The 23756-nt window shown below is 39.7% G+C and overlaps 1 protein-coding gene and 1 pseudogene across 1 annotated transcript in view; one reads left to right on the top strand and one right to left on the bottom strand.

Annotated features, from left to right (window-relative positions):
• The window catches only part of LOC148092724 (ADP-ribose glycohydrolase MACROD2-like), a 436834-nt gene that overhangs the window by 27916 nt on the left and 385162 nt on the right, over window positions 1-23756 (bottom strand). The gene's annotated exons all lie outside the window — the stretch shown is intronic.
• Window positions 10780-23756, top strand: part of LOC107536256 (lysine--tRNA ligase-like) — a 66508-nt pseudogene continuing 53531 nt past the window's right edge.

Below are 23756 nucleotides of genomic sequence, written 5' to 3'. Positions count from 1 at the left end.
GAGAAGATCTATACTAAATGGTTTGCTTCTGTTGCCTAAACCTTTTGATACTTTTGGTTTAATTTCACTTGTTACATTGAGCATGGTTTAACTTGTAGAATTTTAAAACTATTTAATAGATTTTGGAAAGATGATATTGAAGGTAAACCCGGTATCATATGAGTATTTTCAGTTAGAGAGTCCTATAATAACCATTTTGTAAATTTTACAAATGACCTAATTTGTGATATAAATATTGATATTCACATTTATGTAGATCAATGAACTACTCTACTGTATAATCAGTCATCCTACATAAAGAAACCATTCTGATCCTTAGATTTCCTTTTTTTTTCCCAGTGAAAATCACACTTCAGAGATTTTGAGCAATAACCTTGACCTATACAACAACTACTCCACCCATTTCTAATGCCACAGAAATATTAGCTATTATTAATCTAAGCAGTCACAGCTCAGTAACATGTATTAAACACTATGTATCAGGTACAGTGGAGACCAAGATAAATAAAACTTGGGCATTCACTCTAGAGATTCTTAGTCTACTGAAAACATTTTTGTCCCACCTGGGTAGGATGCAATGGTAGCCCTTTGGGGAAAATAAAACATCTTCCTCCTGAGAGCAGAGTAACACAGAGGTAGTCCTAAAAGCAGCAAATCCCAAAACAAAGGGGAAAAACTGAATAGCAATGATGGTGCCTGAAGAGTGGCACCTCGGGGATGATGCCCCACCAGACCTGGAGAGCCCTCGGTCCAGGTGGCGAGAATGCTTCTTCTATTAACAAGGAGTCTGCATCATTCTGGGGTGCACTGAGGAATGGGATGGAGAGCCTGGGGGGCTGGGTGTCTTGTGAGGTATTAAGGGATCCAGTGGGAACTTAGTCCATTATTTCCCTATATTTTAGACCTGATAAACAACTGAGGTACAAATATTGAGGCTGAGGTGACATTAGCCATGACAATGACTTCACTTTTGCAATGTATTGAAATATTTGCACGTATTTTATAAGTGATACTTGGTTAGTTGGTGTTTGTTTGTTTGTTTGTTTTTCAGGAAACAAAACGTTATCTCCTTTATCATCACACCACACCATCCTCCAGGTTACTAAGAAAATTTTACATGTGCGCCCACAAACATTGCTACTAAGGTTCAACTGAGATTTCTTGCCTCCCCTAAAATGTGAAGAGAAAGTATCAGCTGCTGGAACAAAAATTCAAGTAATTAAACAAACTGGGTAACTTAACCTAAATCCTTCAGTTCTCAGCTCCAGGAACCTTGGGATTGTGCAGTATGTTCTTCTTACAGCACAGATTTATCAGAGGACTCAGGAAAGGCGAATGAATCTTCTGAATTAGGGCCTACTAATTGTTCAGCCAAGAGAAGAGTTTAACTTGGATTCTCTCAAACTTATTTTAGAGGGAGGATGCTGATTACTTTATTACGATCCCACATGGGTTGTGCTGGCACGCTGAAAACATTAATAGGAGGATTTTCAAGGTCAACTGCAAACACTAAGATGTGTGGAAATGCTTCTCGCCGCTCGACGAACAGCAGAACCCGAGAAGCCCACACGTCCTTGTGTGTCCGAAGGCAGACGAAGAGACACAGAAACATGCAGGAGAGGGCTGTGGTTTAATAGACAGGATGATGAATGGTGGAGAAATGTAATTACACGGTACCTTCAGAGGTTGCTCCTGGGCAAGGCAGGAAAGGAACGACGTTCTGGTACAAAAATGATAAATTAATTAATACCTTTAAACGTGGTTACTCCTCATGAAACTATGCACCATTGTTAGGAAGGAAGGCTTACTCAGGACATAAGTGATTCAAAGGGGGAAAGTGAGTGGAGGGGAGTGTAGCTGCATTTCTGCAACAGAAAAACAAAAATCCGTTCGAACAGTTTAAGAAGAAACACTAATTTTTTCCCCTATGAAATAAAAAAATTCCACCATTATAACTTTTATGATGAATCCATTGAGTTCTGTGACTGACATTTACATATAACTAATTACCCTGCTATAGCTGGATAACACAATGGTGTTTGTAATAGATAACATAATGGGGCTATATTAATAGGCTTGAATATTCATGAAAGATTTGGTTAAATATGAAAGCTGTTGTTTGGAAAAAACACTTGAGAAATAAGGTAGCTTCATCAACATTAGATTTCCATCACAGATTTTATGGCATATCATGAAACGTAAGTGCTTTCATGAGTTATAAAAATTGCTTCAATATTTGACACTCTGTGCTTCAAGGAATCCTGATTGGCAGCTGATTAGACTTTTGCTCCAGTTATTACCTTCTTTAGTGAAATTAGTAGCCCAGAAAATTGCATTGTAATTCGTCAAGGGGAAATTAACATTGTAATGGATCTTAAGGCTATGATCATATATTTACTTAGTATACAATATAAATGTTTCTCAAGCAATTTCTAATAAAAAGTGTGCCAGAGAGTATGTATTATCGATTCCTCTGGAATTATGACAATCCATTTATGCATATTTGGTCTCTATAAATGGAGAATTTTGCCTTGAATTCCCTGTGCGATGGTGTTAAAATAAATTACAGAGAGAATGTGATCTCTCTGTTATCACTGCCTCTTGCATGTTCTATTTAAAATCATCTTGAGCACCACGTACTTTTATAAGGATCCTTCACACAGCAACCAACACTAACAATATTTCACCCTAATACAGAGTTAATAATTCACTGTCAGATTTCTCTTCTGAAAACCAATGTGTTACATTATGGGTAATGCTCTAGAAATTTACACCTGGAAGCATAATAATGCTGTGAATTGGGTATCATAGATGTATTTTAGTAAAATAGAAAAGTTTTTAAAGATTATAAATTGAACATGCCCCAATCAAAGTAAAGTAGAAGTGAACCATCATGTGACTGCCTTCAGCAGTCTGAATCTAGTCTTAAACTAGGTACAGGGGAGGAAAAGTTCACAGGGCATAAAAATTATGGGTGGTAAAATGAAGTACGGTATCAGAAAATAAAAAGACTGACTGGAAGATAAAATTCATTCAGAAATGATGGCAAACTCAACAGTCTCATGTTAAATTCATGTCTTATTTATGTTCCACAGGTATAGCTAATACATTTAATCTCATTACATTAAAAAAAAGAAGCACCTGGATAATATTTTTTACCTTTAAAGAGCTGTATGGTTATATTTAATCTTAAAGTGAAAGAAATTTTTAAATTGACAAAATACCATTAGAGGCTAAAACAGTTTCAAAAAGTTGGGTTTTATTTTTACATGAAGCTATTTATCGCTGACACGGAGTAATTCTAAAATAATAATTACCCCTGTGAAAATAATATATCTGGGCTCCATACATGAGTATATAACACCATTATGAGAACATAGTGTTATTTAGTCACCAACTCGGCCTTCAGATCTTTCTATGCCCCTTCTAAGGCTTTGTTCCTACCTGTCTCCATCCTGTTTGTGTTTGTTTGTTTGTTTGTTTGCTTGTTTTGTGTGTGCTGTTTGCTTTTGGTCACCCACTCCACATTCATACACACACAAATGGTAGCTGGTTTACTACTGTATTTGACACATGAACACAAGAGCGATACAATTCTGCCTCCAAAGCCATAGCATCATGTTGTATATGCAAACTATGGACTATCAGCATCCTCAATGTTCTGCCACATAAACATTAATTTTAAATATGGTATTACTATAGTTCACTCATTGCATATTTGATAGATGAATGAAACAACACTAACTCTTAAGGACATTTATCTAGGGAATTTTGGAAAATTGAAATAATAAGAACATATTAATTAGTCTACACTGTGGTGAGACAGTGGGACAAAATTTATCTCACAATAATCTATAAATATAAAATGTCATTGGGATGCTAAATTATAAAAATAAATTTTGAAAACACTATGAGGATGGATCCGAATTTTTATTTTAATGAGTTACCAAGAAAAGACAACCAAACCACTACAAAATAGCAAAAGAGCTCTGAAATGGGCTTTTGAAGACCAGCATTCACATTGATTGACCACAACTTTCTAGCTAACAAACGACAATACTTAGATTCTTCCACTGCTACTAACAGTTGTTGAACAGCTGCATCAGACTCTTAGTCATGAAAAGAAAGCCCTTGCTTCATGATGAGTCACCCCTTTCTAGGCACGCAAAATACAAAACTGCAGTTCACTTCTGTTTCTTAGGCTCAAAAGAGTACAATTTTAATGGCTGGCAAAAATATATAGTTATTTAACATAATCATGATTACATTTTAATAAAGTTACAATTTATTTATCACTTATGTGCTACGTAAGTGCCTCATATACATTACTGCTTTGAATTCTCACAATAACCCCATCAGATAGGTATTCTTATTCCCATGTCTCAGATGAGGAACTGAGGCTTTAGGGTGTGTGTGTGTGTGTGTGTGTGTGTGTGTGTGTGTGTGTGTGTGTGTGTGTGTGTGTGTTTAATTCCACCATCCACACATCTAGATACCATCTGGTGGCTCATTTAGTCACTCATACATTCATTCAACAAATATTTAAAGAACACCAGGTGTCAGGCATTGTGGCAATGACTGAGGCTGCTGTGAACAGTGGACACAGAGTCACCAGAGGAGCCATTTCACTTGACTATCAGTCCCACACACACCAAATGGCACGTAAGCAACCTGCACTACATTACTGACTAACATGAGAAGAGCAGGATGGCCTATCGTCTAACCATCTCCATTAAATTAAAGTTCCCACCCCTTTTCCATTTCCTTTCAGGGAGAGTAAATTATGAAATGGTATGTTATAAAGTAATATGAAATATTTTAACATCTCACTTTATCTACAAAATTTAAATTTGTGAATGTGCATAAAATTCATCAAGACTGTCTTAATTCAAATAGACTAACTGAAGCATGAATTTTTAAAAGGTTTCTGCAAAATGCCAGTGCCACTCACACAAGTAAACAAAACTACTGGTATGTGTTGTCACAATATGTGTTTTGAATTGTGTAAAGGCTTCAGGTTCACAGTGTGCCCATCTGACCACGTAACAGTTACCCAGTCAGTCAGCATCCATGTTCTCAGCATTGACTTAACAGTACTTTTAAAGATGCTAGTTGAATTTACCCAGTTGCTTTTTGCCTTAACCCAGTGGGGGCTCTGGGTTTTTATATAGAACAGGTGAAGAGGAATATGACAGTGGGGGGCAATGTTCTTTGAAAGCAGAGCTAGGGGGGTTGTGTTAAGGTTCAGTCCTGTAGAAAACATGCAAGTTTTATTTCGATTTTGTGTCATGTGACAGTAAAAATACTTATGTTTTCTAAAGACAACTTAATTCATATTTAACCTGAGACTTCACTCTTTCTTCTTAATATTATATATACTTTGGGATGCATTTAGAAGGCTGATGGAGATGACAGAGGTTCTACAGCCCCCACCTCTGGGCATGCTTTGGCCCTGCCACCAGCCTCTCCTTCTAGATTCTAAGCAACTCAAGGGTTGGAAATCTCTGTAGTCTTGTGGACTTAGGGTTCATGAACTCAAATGAGGGAAAAAAATCCTTATTTTTAAGAACCTGACTGAAACTTACCATTTCCTTTACTTGTGAATGCAGAGAATAAATAAAATTGGTTTTAGGAAGACCTGTGACTTGGTCAGCAGTAGAAATCAGAGCTAATTTTCATTCCAGTTAATAGAGAGACCCCAGAATATTATTTAACACCTATCTCTACTCAGGAATTATATAATAATATTCAAAGTTGCGGCCAAATATTATTTAATGTGTTAATAGAAAGGCACATAAATTACTATTTCACAAATTTATTTTAAAATTGTGATAAATATATTTCTATATAATTAGCTTCCTAAGTAATTCTTTGTATTTCATCTTATGCATTTGAAATATTCTGAAGAAAGGTCCACAAGTACCAAAGAAATCAGCAACATGTGCGTACTCAAAACATATGAAGAAATCCCTGATAGGGCCTGGAGGTGGAATGAAAGAAAATGGAAAGGAGATGGGGAGCTGAGAACTATTTACAGTCCTACTGGTGGTATGTCCACTTACTTGGGAGAATCACCAAAAGCATGCTACTCTGAGATTATAAAAAAGGTGTCCCCATTAGACTGACTTGAGCAACACTCTGTGAGTGCTGATGTATTGTCCCCAGCACTGAAGCAATCCTGAAACGGAAGAACTTGAGTCAGGGAGGAATTTGAGGGATAGCTCGGTAAATCCTACTCCCGATGGCCTACAGCTGTGGCTGGCCAAAGGGCTGTGAACTGCAAGAGAAGTAGACAAGACTTTTTTGGACTTTAGACTTTTTATTGAATCATAATTATTCTGTAATCAGCTTCTGAGGAAGGACAATGGTGGAGAAATCCCCACTATCCTGATTGCAGCTGAGCGAAACCACAATCCCGCCTGGCCATAGGTCATTGAAAGGCTACTGATTAAAGGAATTTCCCTAGTCACAGGCATTAACTCTGTAGAACCTCCTAGGATAGTTGGATAAGTAACAATCAGCCATGTAGAGCAGACAAGAATTGATTGATTTACAAAAAGAGGCCATGGAATGAGTGAGGTAACTTTAAGAAGACACCTGGATCTTAATGACGTACTAACTCCTTTAAGAGATGAACTCTATTGAAAACAATTTTAAGTTTACTCACAAGAGAGAAAAAATGGCATGGGGCTACCTTAAGACTCTGCTAAAATGCAAATAGTTTACACTTATTAATTCCTCCACATTAGTCAGGAAACCCAGGGGACTTATTTGGAAGTAAGTGAGCACAAGTATTGCTGCCAAGGTTAAAGCTATGAATACCACCGGTGGACGCAGTGACCAGTGACTCTACCAAAATATGAAGGCGGATATAAATTCAGAATGTACGTTGTTCTTCATCTGTCACATATATGTAATGCCTACTATGTGCTGCTGGCCTAGTACTTTACATATATCCACTCATTTAACTCATACTAACATCCTGCTGATGTAACTACTACTTTCATTGTCCCCATTATACAGATGAGGAAACGGGGGACATGAGAGGGTGAGGGACGTGTTGAAGGTCACACAAATCCTGACAGAATCAGGTTTGCAGCCTGACGGTCTTCTAAGACCATGCTTTCAAGAACTATGCTGAGCCCCTGCTCTATAGATGGTTCTATAGAGGTAGAGCCCGAGTGGCCGAAATTGGAGGGCCCAGCAAGAACCACTGAAAGTTATGTCCTGAAGCATGAAAGAAAGCAGGGACAAATATTTCAGGTGTGTGTAAACGACTTCCATTTCATTCTCTTAGTTCTAACTGACACCAGTTCTCAAATATCTAATTTATTTCCCAATTTATTTCTCTCTTTTCCTCCTAAGAATGTTGGGAACTGTGAGAAAAGTAGAGAAGATGGAAAGAAAGGTTCACATGACAGGGACAATATTCACTTTTCCACTTCCTTTCGATTTATGCTATATTTGTATGTATGAAATGCAATGGGGTTTTAAATAACATGATATCCTAAAAATGATCCCTGACTCTTGGTAGAATTCAGTTTAACAGGTGACAATAATAATTTAAACTACTAGAAAAAACCCCACCCTAGAATCTATGGGCAGAAACCATCAATACAGAGGTACCACTGACACGGAGGACACCCTCCGCGTCAACCTCACGCAAAACGGACTGAGCTGCCTTTTCTTCCCAGGATTAGGTTCTGAAAAAAAAAATAAATAAACTTTAGGAAAAAATCATAATTCAAACTTCAAAATCAAAATGTAAAAATCACAACTGGAAAGTTTTTCCCTGACTTCCAAAATCCTGACAGGAGTTTGACAAGAAACATTTTTTGGAAGTCAACCATCTAAAATGTTGCCTATCCGTGATGCTGCCGAGGTAGAAAATACTGAGGGGAAAAGGAAATTGCAGTCGCTCCTTGTCCAGCTGTCAAAGGCGACGGAAAATTTCTCTTCCACGGACGAGATAAAACTTGAAAAAAATCATACTGTTGGAAAGTCGCGCATCACCTCAGTGGGTCTGAGGAACATCTAAAAATCGCTGTAATGTGACAGCAGCCACCTGGACCCTAATTCAAAAATGACAAAGATCATTTCTATAGTACAGTGTGAACAATAGGGAACAGGCAGATCATAATGAAAAGAAAGAGAGTGCACATGTAAAACTACACAGGAGTCGTGATTAGGCCTCCAGGGGACGGGGGATCACAGAGACACTGAGCAAGGCGGCAGCTTACGGGCCCTCAGATGTAATTGTTTCCTCTCGGGTTCACGTTAATATTTTACTCAGTTTTCTTTTCAGCATAACTACCAATTAGGCAGATGAGTGATAATAAATCAGTGACTCTGGTAGGATTACCAGCTTGCACAGGACTTAAACATCTCAGTGGCCAACTAGAACAATAGCCCGAATCTAAAGAGCACTTATAAAAAGTGACTCTAATATCCATCCATTGGAGGGCATTTTTTTCTCCCGAAAGCTAGAGAAGTCAAGGTACCCCAGTAGAGCTGGCTCTCAGAAACGCCCAGGTCAAGGCAAGCTAACCCTTTAAACCGGCGCAGGAAGGCAGGTGCAAGAGCCCTCGGCGGGAACCGTCAGAGGACGTCCTCCTCGTCCCACCTGCTCTCCTGCCCGTGCTCCCCAGTTTTTCAATCTCCAGTCGGTGTATTGTTAACAAACCACATCTCGTTTGTGGAGCACGGAAAGCCACCTCAGCTCAGCGCATCTATTATCTCTTACCTACTACCATGATTCTGCATCTGGGCGGCTGGGCGGCTTTGCTTCCCGTGCGTTTTACTTCCCACGACTCGGGCTGTGCCTAAGCAGGCTCCGTCACGTCCGAGTTGTCTTCCCCTGGCTCCTTAACCTTACCTGCACTTGACCTGCTTTGGATCTCCTTCCCCAAATGGAGAGGGAACCATCTTTTATTCGTTTTTGAATCTCTGACATAGGGCACGGTTCCTTACACTGGGCAGGTGCTCAAAAAAAAAAATGCTTGTGGGGTAAAGCACACCCTGAAAACAGTCTAGACCATTTTGTAGCTATCCTCGTTTTTCTTGAAAAATATATAACCTAAAGAAACATTTGAGCACAGGTGCAGGCTGCTTGAATAGTAAGCAGCCCGGCATCCAGGAGTCAGCCTGGTGATAGATCAAAGCTAAATCTCTCTGCATCATTTACTCCCTCCTGCGGGGCTCCCGTTCGGCTCTCCAGGATCACTCTGGCCTTGCTGTCTCGTCATCACAGGTGTGTCCCCTAGAGCCCCAGAAAGCGATACAGTAGAGTGAGTTTAAAAGCTACAATGGGCTCCAGCTAAAGAAAGGAGAGAGAAAGAGAGGAAGGAAGAGGGAGAAGGGGAGGGGGGGGATGACAATCGAATCTTCTAACCCTTTGTCAACTCCAGATTAAAGGATTTACAGAGGAGAAAAGTACTCTTTTATATCTATAACCTTTTTCTTCATCTTTACTGCCCCTCACTTCCAAACTATCTACTTGAGATCCACTTAGCTTTAGACAATGGGGCTCCAAACATATTCTGATGTTCATTATTTGGGATGGGAGTAGCCTGAGGAGGTGAAGTTGAGGAGACTTCAAGCTGCCCTTTGGGGTGGGAAGTAGGGGAATACTAGAGGTAAAGTGGGGAGAACTGTATAGTTACAGGAAATAATAATTATATTCTCTGAAAACATTTAAGAGAATGAATATATACATATTTAAGGATTCATTACATCTCAGTTTTATACATCAACAATACTCCCAAATATTTCTGGCTAAGAGGAGCTTTGAAACAAATTTTATCATGAAAAATAAAATGGAGTTAAACTCCTTTTCCATTCATTATCACATTAAAATGACATTCTAATATAATTCTTATTCTTATAGATGACAAGCTCTGTGTATTGTAATAATAGAATTACATCAAGTACACATAAAAATAAATAAAGCTTGGAGACAAATTGTGCAGTCTTTAAAAATTAATAGATGCAGTAAAGTAAGACATAAACAAATCAAATTCCATTTTTTCCCAAAACATTAGACTTATTTAGTTTATAAACATGTTCTTAAGATTTTGTATTCTGTCAAATGTATCTCAGATCATCGAGGAAAACTCAACATCTATTGCCATCTGTCATTGCATCCTTACATTTTTTATTCCAGTATTACGTGAGCATTAATTTTATACTCTTGGCTTCCTTTCATCTTCTTGATTTTTTCAAAGGACACTCGTTCCCAATGGTTAACATTTATCATATGACTAATAGCTGCCCTGCAAGACTCCAACCTAAATCAGGGCTGCAATATACTAAGGAAGCTGCGAGCACAAACAAATTAGGGAGCAAAATAAAGAATTGATTGAAAGATTGAAATAAGGTCTTAAGTCTGTTTCAATGATAAATTCACTAATCAGAAAAATATTTTAATCTATTAATAAAAATAATTGATCGTCAGCACAAGAAATAATGTCACGTGAGCATTTTTTACCTTAGCACTGTAAAGGAGGCCCCTCATTTCTGGGCACTCTTCTGATGGAATGTTATTCCTGAGCACAGAGAATTCAGCATCGATGAGCTTTATCCAGTATGAACATGATTACTAAGGCCCCTGCTTCTTGAAAAGTTGTAAGAATGAGCATTTTAGTGGCTTTTCCGAGCAGGAATCTGGCTCTGTTGGACCTTTACTAGTGGACTTAATGAAGCGACACCTGACCTAGACCATGACAAGTAAAATAGAAGCACTGGGCAACTTGTCACAAGTTAGAGGCCATAGCTGGAGAAATGACAACAAGCACAAAACGGTACGGCGACCGCCTGCCAGCCTGCCTGCGCTGGGCCCGCCCCCGAGGGTCGCAGGCCTTACTCCCGCCATTGCACAGCCCAGGTTTGTGCATTTTGAACACCCGCCTTAGGAGTCCCTGGAGTTTCCTCCAGCCGCGTATGAAGAAGGCGCACGGTCACCTCCGTGTCCTCCCTGCGGGTGGCACTCGGTAGGTATGCATCAGGGGTGCTGACGAAACGGTAACTCAAGAATTCCGCCTGGGAGAGAAGACGAAAGCAGACAGCTCCCTGCAGAGCACCAGGAGGCCAGGAGACTGAGTTTGGGGGTGACTTGGGTCTAAACACTGTACCTCTTCCTCGTAAGAATTAGGCCTTGAGGCCTGAGCTTCCTGCCCAGGGCTCAGCCTCAGGTAAACACATGATCTCAGACTGCAGAGAGGCGTCAGGGGCTTCACTTCCACAGCAACCCTCTCCTCATCTTGAGTATCTTGGGCCTTCAATGTTAAAAACCAAAGGCTCTCCTAGACTCTGCTTTCACCCCAAGCCCCACAATACGTTGGCCGTACAGGCATGTTTTGTGAAACCCTCTCAGGAAGTCCTGGTTTACCCAGTTCTCTCAACAATTCTGCTGATGTGACCATGTAAGAAAATAAATTTGAATCCCCGGTTGGGAGGGGGCATAACCAAAGGAGAGCCAAATTGTGGCCAAATGGGAGGCATGAAAAACAGTTACAGAGAAAAAATATACTAAATTTACTTTTCAAGAAAAAAGATCAATACTAAAAATGTGTTGATTTAAATTAAAAAAAAACAATTGAGAAGTTCACCAACAATATGTGATCAGAGCAACATGTGGAACAAAAGAATATACAAATTTTATTTCAAATTTGACATTTAAAATATTCATTTGAAAACTATTTACTAAGGCCTACTCTGTGGAAAACACTAGAAAGAAATATAACCATAGAGGAGGCAAATCCCTTTCAGTTAAGTGTCCATCTTCCAAAAAGATGACTTGTTAATTGATAAGTACACTCAGGCCAGTCACGTTGCAGACATTACCTGCGAGTGTGAGAGGAAAGAGTCTTACTTCAGGCCACATTTCAGGCGGGTCCCTTGCCACTTTCTAGCCACGAGACCTTGGACAAGTTACTTGCCGCTGCCTCTATCTAGTGAGACAGATAATAAAGCTCCACCTCAGAGTCGGTGTGAATCTCAAAAGGGCACTGATGCTCTCACTGCTCTGTGTGTGTGTCTTCAGAGTAGACTTGAAAGGCGAGGTGGCAAAGGCATGCCAGGAAGGGGGGGAGGGTGCAAAGTCGTAGAGATGGGAAAGGAGGGGCACATTCAGACAGCTTTGCACAGAGCGGCATCTAGAACCCAAGGATCAGGGTCGGAGGACATCAGAAATAAAGCTGAAGAAAGATCCGGGCCAGGCTGAGCCAGGCTGAAGAGTTTACATTTAACCTCAGGCCCAACAGGAGCCAAACAGTACATGTGCTGGAAATTAGATGAGCAAGGTGGTGTTTCCGAATGTTAACCTGGTGGGTATAAAATAGAATGAAATAGGGGAAAAGTGGTTATGGTGGTAGGAGGAGGGCATGTAGGAGGCTATTACAATACCTCAGCCTTTAAACTGAAGTCTTGGGTTGAGAGAATTTCAAATGGGTTTATGGCCTGCAAGGGAATAAATTTCTGTTGTATTAAAACACCAAGTGGGTGATAATTTGTTACAGAAGCCATTAGAAACTAACACAATTACAAACGTAATTTCTATCATGTAAATGAGAAATCTCACTATATGCAGAAATGGTGACAATCAAGATAATTAAACAATAAATCAATGATTAATAAATTAATAAAATAATTTATAAAAAGTAAAAAAAAAATTTTTTTCCAAAATATTTTTCTTGGTTTATTTCACATTAAAATGTTCTCTAAAAGACCATTCTTGTCATAGAGCTCTTTGGAGTTCGAAAAAACACTGCTTGCAAAAAATCTCTAAATTATTTATTTTTGTTTACTACCTTTTTAAAGGAACATCTTCATCGGATACTAAAAACATTTATCTGCAGCCTTCCTGTTTTCCAAACTAAATAAGAAACATCACAAGTCAAAAACAGCAAGTTGGTTTTGAGATACTATCAATCATAATATGAAAAAAAAGCCAGACATGGAGGAGCCCATAAGTGTTCCATTATTGTTAGTGGGTAAATATAAAAGATCTATATGTAAGAGAAAATGTTTAAAATTGTTGGATTCAACTAAAGATCTGTAAATCATCTCCTCGAAAGCATGCCCCAAACATACTTCACAGAGATTACACAAGATGCAACTCTTTCCAACATAGATAACGCTACTTTTTCAGATTGAAATTTGTTAGCCTGTCATTTCCTTGAAATGTTTATAAATACCTAAATGAATTTATTTTATTGATAATGAGAATATTTTAATCACACCTCAGGCATGCAGGTTGGTATAAACTAATTAAAATCCTATTGTGCAAGAGTTTACTAATCTAGAGGAAAGGTATTGTAATAAAAGTAATCTGAATGTAATAGAAGAAATCTGCATATAAAAAGGTATGTTATTTAGAAGGGCCAAATCATTGCTAAGAGTTACAGGAATTTTTAGAAGACACTTGTTAATTTTAATTCACTTATTTCATCCTGAGTCTCTGAGGCTGACTCCTTAAGAAGTTTAGTCAGTCAAAGTTATCTTCCTCTACTGTGCAACACATTTAAGAAAAATAAAACAAAAAACCCCTTGTTTTCACTTCTGTTAAAGCCTAAGTTTTAGAAATTGGTGTAGATACTCTTGGGCTCTTTTAATCTCAGCCACCTGTAAAAATTTCATCTTTCCTCTGCCTCCATTCTTGCTCAAATCCCCTAGCTGCATTCTCCAGCACACGAAATATCTCGTTTTAAAAGCTCACACTAACGAAAGACAGGATAATATGATGTGTAAGAGGATGGGATCTAGGGCCAAAGTGCTGAGACTCCAATCCTGGTCCTGTCACTTTCTAGCCATGGGACCTCAGACAAGTTACTTACCCTTCCTCTGCTCCATTTTCTCCTAAGAGGGGTAACAATAGTGCCAACTCATAGGGTTATTGTGAACCTTAAGAGGGTTGATAAATATATATGGAACCTTGCATATAATCGTAGCTGATAAAAACTAATGCTCCGATTGAGTTGGATGGGTGTCTCTTTGAGGACAAGCCTTAGTGTTTTAGAGTTGAACATTAGGAATGTAAGACTGACCAGGAACTAAAAAGATGGACTGGGGTTCTCTATGCTGGAAAGAAAAGTGGCTAGGCCAGAGGGAGAACACCCAGGCTCGAAAGCTAATGTATAGCACATCTTTGCAGTGGTGACTCTTCCCAGCATCTCTGAGTTCATTACCCCTTCTGACAACTTAGAGAGAGGGCATTGGGGAGAAAAGCTGAAATCAGTCACTCACCATTTAGAAAAGCCACCTTTCCTACAGATTCACAGTCATTACATGTAAATGAATTACTCTACACATAAATTATATATTCATTTCAGGTAAAAACAGTTTAAAATCACTTAACATCTCCCCAAATCATTAATAAAGATTGCAATGCATGAAAATTGTCTCACTATTAAAGATAATTGTGTGTCATCTGTCTTTAAGATTTAAAGAAAGTTTTGTTTTCAAGTAACAAAGCACAACAGCTAATTCTAACAAATCAAAAGACTATGTGCTGTGTTTTGGACTACACTGAGTGACTTTTCAACTTTTGTTTAAAATCTGGCTAATTTAATGGAGAGATAGAAGCATTCTTTAAGGGGTGAAAATAATTAATTGCATTCCTTACTCAAATGCTCTGGTATGCAGAACCTACGATACCCTAAATACGTCCTATCATGCCGCTCTGTCCAAGGATTACATTGTTTTATTTATTTATTTTTTGTTTTTTTTTAAATATGCCTTTATTGATTTCAGAGAGAGGAAGGGAGAGGGAGAGAGAGAGAGAAACATCAATGATGAGAGAGTCATTGACCAGCTGCCTCCTGCACGCCTCCCACTGGGGATCGAGCCCGCAACCCGGGCATGTGCCCTGACCGGGAATCGAACCATGATCTCCTGGATCTAGGTCAATGCTCAACTGCTGAGCCACACCGGCCAGGCGATTGCATTGTTTTTTTAATATTTTTTTTTTTAATCTGCACCTGAGAATATGTTCATTGATTTTAGTTAGAGAGAGGGAGAGACATCAATGTGAGAAACATCGATTGGCTGCCTCCCGTATGCACCCGACTGGGGATCGAACACACAGCCTAGGTATATGCCCTGACAGGGAATCGAACCTGCAACCTTTTAGTGACGGGATGACGCTCCAACCAACTGAGCCACACGCTGGAACAATACACGCATTTTTACAACATGCAGGAACTGTTTTTGGAGCACTGACTTCAGAAAAGTCACAAGTGGTGCTCAAGTTTTCCTGGGGCAGTAGAGTATATGCCATATAGGAAGGCTTCTTAGTCATGGTTTCGTCAAATATGGCAACAATAAATATAATATTGTCCAACAAATATATAGTGTCTAATTCCATTCTATATCACTAAATGGGAAAAGAGCAAACTTGGCTAAAATTCCAAAGAAATTCACCATTAGAACCATGGGGAAAGACCATTCATCCTGGATAAGTGACCACACTAAATAGTGTCTTGTAACACAAGACTCCTACAGAGTGTATGAGGAACACAGACAGCTCGTGTCACTGTCGGTGCTGACAGATTTCTCTGCTACCCTGCTCAACAATCAAAACTAGATGTCCCACCTTCGGGCTTCCCCAGGGTGATCTATTACTCACAGTGTATTTAATTGTCTGTTAATTTCTTTCTCCCATTCAACCGCTGGATGAGGCATTATTGCCATTGGATCCAGAGTGCCTGGCACAATGCCTAACACATAGCTGGCACCCTCGAATTGTCTAATCAAATAGAATGAATAAAAGATACGGGTCTTAAGAATCAAAACATGTAGGGAAACGCTTGGGAATGTTTTTGGGTGTGCTAGTAGTAAGAATGCATGAACTAAAATAAATACTAAAAATAAATAAAATAAATAAGCAAACACTAAAATACAAGTGTTTTTACATTAAATTGTATTTTTATGTTGGGGATAGGTTCTAAGTTCCACTTCCCTCCAAACAGACTCTGAGACAGAGATTTGTGTGCAGGAAGTTTATTGGGAAGTTTTTTTCAGAAATGATGCCTATAAAAAAGTGAGAACAGGAGAACTGAACAGGAGTTTAACTACAGTTAGTTGCTGGGACCTCTCAAGCTGGGATAGCCCCTTAGAATTGGCCCCCATCAAGGCAATGGGGCTGGGCTGTTGTGCTCTGGCATCAACCAGGCATTAAATGACCCTCAGTTGGGGCCATGGCTTTGGTGAGACAGTTACTTTCAGCAGAGGTCAATTTCCATAAGGAAATTAGTTCTGAATTATTGGTAGTCAATATTTTAAGCAACTGAGAGAATAAATGCTTCATTCCAGAAGGGGATCTCTGGGTGGTACTGATGTCCCAGAATACCTCTGACCCCTGAAAACTTTACTAATATAGAGGGCCCTGAATTTCCATAAGCTTACCTCCTACCCTCTGGGTCAAACATGACTTACAAAGCCTCCCCCCCTTACGAAACACCAATCTGATAAAAATGATCTCATCAAATAACAGACCAATGTGGTATTCAGCAGAACATCCACACAGCCCAGGTCCCTTGAGAGAGCAGGAGAGACAGCACAGCCCTGGGGCAAGACACACATTTTTATGATTGAAGGTGAAGAGCTTCTGTTCCTCTTCCCTGATAAGGATGGGAAAGACCGCATTTGCTAGATCAATGGCTGCAAACCCTGTGCTTGAAGCTTGGTTGAGTTTGTGTTGAGTCTGTGATAGTCCTGTCATTCATCAGGTTTTATCTGGTTTCTGTAGCGGACAGACTTATGTCAATCATCATCCACTTTGCTATCAGAGTCCAATTCTGTAACAACATCTTTTCAGTAAGCCTTTGCAACAGAATATAGTTACCCCTGGGCTTCTCAGAGATAACGGTGCTCCTCTCACTCATGATTTCATTATCACCTTGGTAAATGGAGCATCCTCGAGGTCTTCCTGCAGAATATGGCCATCTGTGTGGGTTTCCAGCCTTCTGTATATATAATCTAGCAAGCCAGCTTCTCTGAGTTTTTTATCCCTTCACCCACTGTCTACCGCAGCAATTCTGGCATTTGGGTTTTTCATTTTGTAAGCCATAGCTTTCCCAAGCTTCCAAGAGCCATCCTAACAACCTGTTTACACCATCTCTCAAAGTCACAACTAAGGTAGTAAATTCTTTATCACTGGAGAGGCCTCCCATGTTAATAGATTTTCCCTTATTCAACTTTAAGTTCCAGCCACTGTGATCAAGCATTCCCTGGACAATCCCACATATTCTCTCCTAGTTCCTGTCAGTACATATTAGCTTAGGGTCCACACTAGAAGGCTAGGCTCTGATAACTTCTGGTCTCTCAGAAATTTCTGAAAGTGCTTTACCCCTGTGGTAGAACAATAAGATCAAATTCTAAAAACTCTTTTTGTGACTTAGAATTAAACTTTAGATTTCTTTGGTAAGAGTGTAATTCTTTTGCATACTAAACAAGTTTCTCCTCTATTCACAGTTCCCAGTGATTTTTTAAAGTAATGCTATACAGGTCTGCACTAAAAAAACACACAAAAAAACAATGTGCAATACTAGGAAAGCAAAGCCAATGGCTTAAGCTGCCCACTCAAATCTCTGATAACCCTTTGAGCTACTTAATGGACAACTTCTCAGAAAGTACATATCAACTTCCTTCTCATCATATTATCTATAGGATTTAAGACTAAAGACATGGACTCTAGAAAGTTTCAAGCTCATTTGAGTTTCTAACACCTTTATTATCCATGAAAATATATTTAGAGGCTTGCTAACTCAAGAACAAATTAAATGTAAGATAGTTTAAAATGTTAAATAAAATAATATAATACAATTTAAATAGTTTATTTTACTTGTAAATCTTTTTTAAAGATTTTACCTTCTTTGACCCCTTCCAGAGCCCTGTTAGGTAAACAGGAATTAATTTACACACACACCTATATGTGGAAATTGAAGCAGATATTAACTTATTTTTTAAAACCACACACAAGTAATGAGAAATCATCCCAAGGCCTGACCATGGTCTTTTTGCCTCAAAGCCGGTGTTATTTAACTGTACCATGTAGTCATCTATAAACATGGTGTATAGTTGACTTGACCTTCAAAAGAAGAGCTTGTTTTTATGTGCCTAGAAACACATTTCCCAACAGAGAGTCTATAAAGCAAATAAAAATTAATCTGAGTTGGGGTTTGAACTTTTAACAAATGCAAAACAGAGCCACAGATCAGAATTTCTCCCCTGGGGAGGATACCTCTCCTGTTTTCATCCTGGAAGCAAGCACTGCGGGAAAACTGCAAAGAGCTGGTTCAGCTGATTTAAAGTTATCTGAGCAGAAGCATTTCTTATGTTATGCCAAAGCAGAAAATGCCTGAAGTTTCCAATTTTGCATGTTACCAGACCTTACTGAAACATAGGGCTGCATGAGGTTTTAAAGGATTGATACTTTTAAAGTTACAGCAATTCCCATTTTTTAAAAGGAAGATCATTTCCTACCTTTTTATCTTAAACAGATACTCTTCATAATAATGATTACCTTAGCTACCGAATATTTTCTCCAGGCAAAACAAAGGTGCAGAGCAGCATATTGTAAACTTATCCCTACCCCACAATCCACGTGGATGCCGACTTCAAAGCAGAGAGAAGCCCTAATGAAAATTAAACGCAACACACTAATAATACTTCTTAATAATAGCACCTGGCAATTATACAATGCTTTGCACTTTCAAAGCATTTTATAATCATTAGTTTATTCACACAACATCCCTATGACTTACGCCAGTATGATTATGCCCATTTTAAAGATGAGGAAGCTGAGATCCAAAGGGATTAAGTGCCCTGCCCGAGGCCACTGAATGAATCAGTAGTAGGATCTGCACCTGAGTTCATAAGACTGTTTCGTTTTCAGGACCAGCAGAGAGTGTGGAAATTCTTGAGGTCCACAAACCATCTGCGTGGATGACAAATCTACTGTTATCCCCACTCACCGATGGTACCCTCTTTTTCATTGATTTCTACAGAACATACCTAAGAAATTAAGAATCTTCCCTTTAAAAATCTAAGTACCTACTAAACTCATTTAACTCAAACAAAAAGAAAAAGCCAGCACATTAAGAACATTATGTGGTCTCCAATATCACTGTCATGAGACCAGATATATTTGTGATGGATCACTAAACAACGTTTTGTTTTCTGCAGGAAAGAAGTTGACAACCCAGCTGTACCCACTAGCACCAGCACTACAACTACTAGTGAAATGAACCAATCCAAGGTGCCGGGTGATTTTTTTTCTCCCTATGATAGATGGATAGTCAAAAATTGCCCTGAGCTCTTTAACTTTGAGGATATGTAAATCTACAGAAGCAAAAGAAAACTATTCTTTACCTTTCGGAAATGTATGCTGATATATTTCCCATCTGAATCAGAATAGGCCAGGATAGCCCGGCCAGCGTGGCTCAGCGGTTGAGCATCGACCTAGGACCCAGGAGATGGCAGTTCATTCCCGGTCAGGGCACATGCCCTGGTTGCAGGCTCGATCCCCAGCAGGGGGTGTGTAGGAGGCAGCTGATCAATGACTTTCTCTCATCATTGATGTTTCTCTTTCTCCCCCTCCCTTCCTCTCTCTGAAATCAATAAAGATATATTAAAAAAACAAAAAAAAGAACAGACCAGGACATGTTGTAGTAACAAACAACTTTCAAATCTCAATGGCATAACACAAATGTATTATTTCTTGTTTATGCTATTTGTGCAAACTAGGTCAGTGAGGGCTCTGCTCCATTTTGACTCCACTCAGAGACCTAGACTGAGCATCTGGGCTACGCTGACATGAGAAAAGCACAACACGAATTGCACAGAACTAGACTTGAGGCTTTAACGTGGAAGCGACACATAGTCCTCACTCAGGCCTCGGTGGTCAGAGAACATTACATAACCAGGGCTGATTCGGGTGGGCAGAGAAGTGCAGTGCCAAGAGCGCAGAAGGGGAGACCCACAATGTAGGGGAGCCGCAAGAGTGCCGAGGATTATATATTAAGCTGGTTCCTCCCACAAGGCACCTAGGTGGCCCCCGGCCCCATGGTAGGCAGTTGGTAAAAACTTGCTCTTCCTCAAAGTAAAAGATGCCAGGGTTCGGTTCCTTTGGCCACAGAGATGTGGTAAGAGCCCCAAAACATTTTGCTACCTTCCATCCCCTCCCACGGCTGCAACTAGCATGTTTCCAATGGTGGAGGCTCCTTTGGCCTGTACCCGAGTGAGGATGAGCCATGGAAAGTGTATCCCATCAGCTATCACACAAACCAGGAACAACTTTCTTATTGACCGAAGTCCTGAGATTCTGGGGTTGTTTGTTATCGCAGGAAAACATGGCCAGTCCTGACTAGTACATCACCTCAGAGGAGAACATGAATTGATGACAGTCATACTCTCATCACTGAATTTAAATGAAAAGCTTTATAATCAACATGCGCCAAAAGGAAGAACTATTTCAATGAGAGTGACAAAATTGTCCCTGATATCGATTATGTCTAGTTCTCTCCACTCTCTTGTCTTTTCTTGTATTTCCTTTTCTCCCCTCCCCCCTCCTTCCCTCCCTCCCTCCCCTCCTTCCCTCTTCCCTTCTTGCCATTTTAAGCACTGAAAACCTAAAAGTAACTTGGTTAGAGCAAGCCTTTGGAATCAGAGATGTCTCTGAAGTCATGGAATCATTCTATCAGCAGTTCATGAATGAGGGACTGCAAGTTCCAAGAACGAAGGTATTGCCACTGAGACAAAATACTTTCATAGTGCTTGTTATCTAAAAGCCTGTCCATCTCTACATGGTACTTCACACTGGTTTTCTTGCCAACTCCTTGGACTCTGGGTTTTTCTTACTATAATAATCATTTAAAAAATGAATCATTTACCACCTCCCTGTGGTACACCTGGCACTTTAAATGTGTATACTATGATATTTAATCTTTTATATAATACAAGCTGCATTTTTTAAATCTAATCTAAAGATGAGAAAACTAAGATTCCAAGAATTTGAATAATTTTGCCAGGACAGGCAGCTAATGAGTGCTTGAGCCAGTATCCACACCAGGTTTGGGTGACATTAAAGCCCATAATATCTCCTGTGCATCTCGCTGCCTCATTTCCAAATGCTGGCTATATGACTGTATTCACACCAGTTGCAAGATTTCAGCATGGCATCTGTTAAACTTCTGCAGTTGCAGAAATCTGAGGTTTAAAGAGAGAGACACAAAGGTATGTCTTCAAACGCTCACCCTCAAACCTGCGATTCCGCACTGTGCAAGAGGCACTTGTCAAACACCAGACTTGCCTCCTGGGAGAAATCCCGCGAGTTACACCACATGCCACTAACTGTCCACTCCCAATATAACAGCTAACAGATACTGAATGCTGACCATATACTGGGTATGGTTTTAAGTCCTTCACATGATTTAACTCATTCAACCCTCACGGAAATCTCCTATGATAAAATGTTCTATTATCGATGCCACAGGAAAATTGAGGCACAGTGAAGTAAGCAACTTGCTGAAGATCATGCAGCAGGAAACTGAACACAGTCAGTCTGGTTTCGGAATTTATGCACGTGACCATTCTAATGTACTGACTCTCAAAAAACACAACACAAAACAAAACAAAAATAGGTGAAGCAATATTGCCTTACAATGGAGGCGACTGCTGTTCTAAATTCCCCTTTCCCTTGGCTCTGCTCCTTAATTCATCCACAGACCCTTCCAAGTATCAGGCATTATCTTAGGTCCTCTGGACACTGGTGAAGAAAGCAGTTATGGGGGTGGGAGAGAGCATGTGCCCCAGACCCCTTCTAGGGACCTTGGTTAAGTCATTTAATGACTCAGATTGTTCGTTGCCTTATCACTTTAGTCAGAATGGCACTCCTTGCATAAAATAAGAGATGGTTGAGGAAACTTCTCCTCATGTCTCCCTTCAGCTCCAGCACTCTGAAGCCTAGCTGGGTACAACCCATCACCTGCACAAGTGCCAAAGCACTCCCGTCTCCCCTTCATTATCATGAGGCTTTGGCTGAAGTCATTTGGAGAAGGCTCTCTCTAACATCATCCAAAAGTTCAGTAATATGCAGAATTCAAATTCGGCAGAGTGTTATAGCATCTTGACTCTGTTACTGGGCAAAGAAAGTAGATTTTATTTTAATTTACTAGGCATAAAAATAGATGAGAGAATTACTTATGTGAGCTAGCTCTTTAAAAGAATAGTTATTTATTACCCTTTAATGTGACTTCTAATATAAGTGCTAATAAGCATCTTTGAAGCAGCCTAAATGAGTCTTGCTTACGGTTTCTTGGTCTTTAGATGAAAGAGCAATTCTTGCAGCAAAACAGAGGGTGGTGGCACTCATCTATCTTTGCTAAGAGAGAGCAGTTCGTGTTTCCCCACGGATCAGGTGCAGAATCACACTCGCCACTCAGAGAGCAGAATTTGTTTTAAAGACACAGAGAAGGGTAAAGCCTCAAATATAAGCTCGTGGCTGCTACTGGAGGCAGGTGAGTGATAAATTATCACAGTGAGTTATTGCTCCAAGAGGTTTCTTTTAAACATTAACCGGCAAAGGAGGAAAGATTGGCTACTTGGAAACACACACTAACGGCTTAGGATGAAATATAAATCATCTCATAGAACCGCACTGAATCTGCAAGTTAAAAGAAATGTGAGCAAGGGAGAGAAAGAGTGGGGGGGGGGGGAGAGAAGAGCTTCCAACCAAACCAAGGCTGAGTTCTAATCACAGCCACAGGAGTGCCTGGACTGACAACACCAAACAAGGTAGTTCAAGTAATAGGACTGGATGATATAAGACTATAAACTTCCCAACAAGCTTGATTTGTCTTCCTTTGAGACATGTTTGGGGACCATAACCAGATAAACACTAAATTGAAATTTCTTTGCAAAGCAATAAAACAGACACTCTCGAGTATCTATACCTCAATCATTTTCTTCCAAGGCTTTCGAGTGGAAAGAGAGACTGTGCAGTTCTGTGACTCCACACAGCAACTAGCTGGGAACTAATGATATTATAGCACATTTTGTTTTGAAACGGGGCTCATTTAAATTCTTCTGAAACGAAACACGCTAGATGTTAAGATGAAAGAGAAAAAGTTCTTTCATTATGACAAATTACAGGATGATTAGTTCATCCATTTTATTTCTGTGAGAGAGAGAGGGGGAAAAATGAATTATAACAAAATCAAGGCACATTATGTCCCACAGCTGACTCCCTGGAAGGCAGCGTTTATAACACTCTAGGACCTCCTTCCAAGGGGAAGAAGCTACAAGTATGACTTAGTTTTCCATTCTGTTCAAAGCCTGCAAATGCTGGCCCTCAAAACTGAATCACCAAGAGTGGCCTTACACACAACAGCATTATCCAGGGCTCAGAAGCCCTCTTGCTCAAAATAATACCATTCACTGAAACTCATTTAAAAAGACTTTTAAATTCATTTAAAAAGAGTTTAATTCTACAACTACAGATGCTCCAGGAGTAAATGACAGGTCACTGGAGAAACCAACACTATTGTGTAAATGACCAGTTTTGACAGAGACTAGGAGAGATGGAGGCAGGAGAGATACTCTGAGGGCATGAAAGAGTACTTCTGGCTAGACAGTGAGAATACTGATGGCTGGCACTTTGCGAACAAACATTAGTGATATCATCATTTTACTGAGCACCATCTAGGACAGTGTCCAACATGCCTGGGCTCAGACCACTGATGTGCTTTCCTCCATTGCCA

Source organism: Miniopterus natalensis, chromosome 7 (genome assembly GCF_054644295.1).
Source record: "Miniopterus natalensis isolate mMinNat1 chromosome 7, mMinNat1.hap1, whole genome shotgun sequence".
Classification (NCBI taxonomy): Eukaryota; Metazoa; Chordata; class Mammalia; order Chiroptera; family Miniopteridae; genus Miniopterus; species Miniopterus natalensis.
Note: the sequence above shows the minus strand (reverse complement) of the source record. Positions and strands in the feature narration are given on the sequence as shown.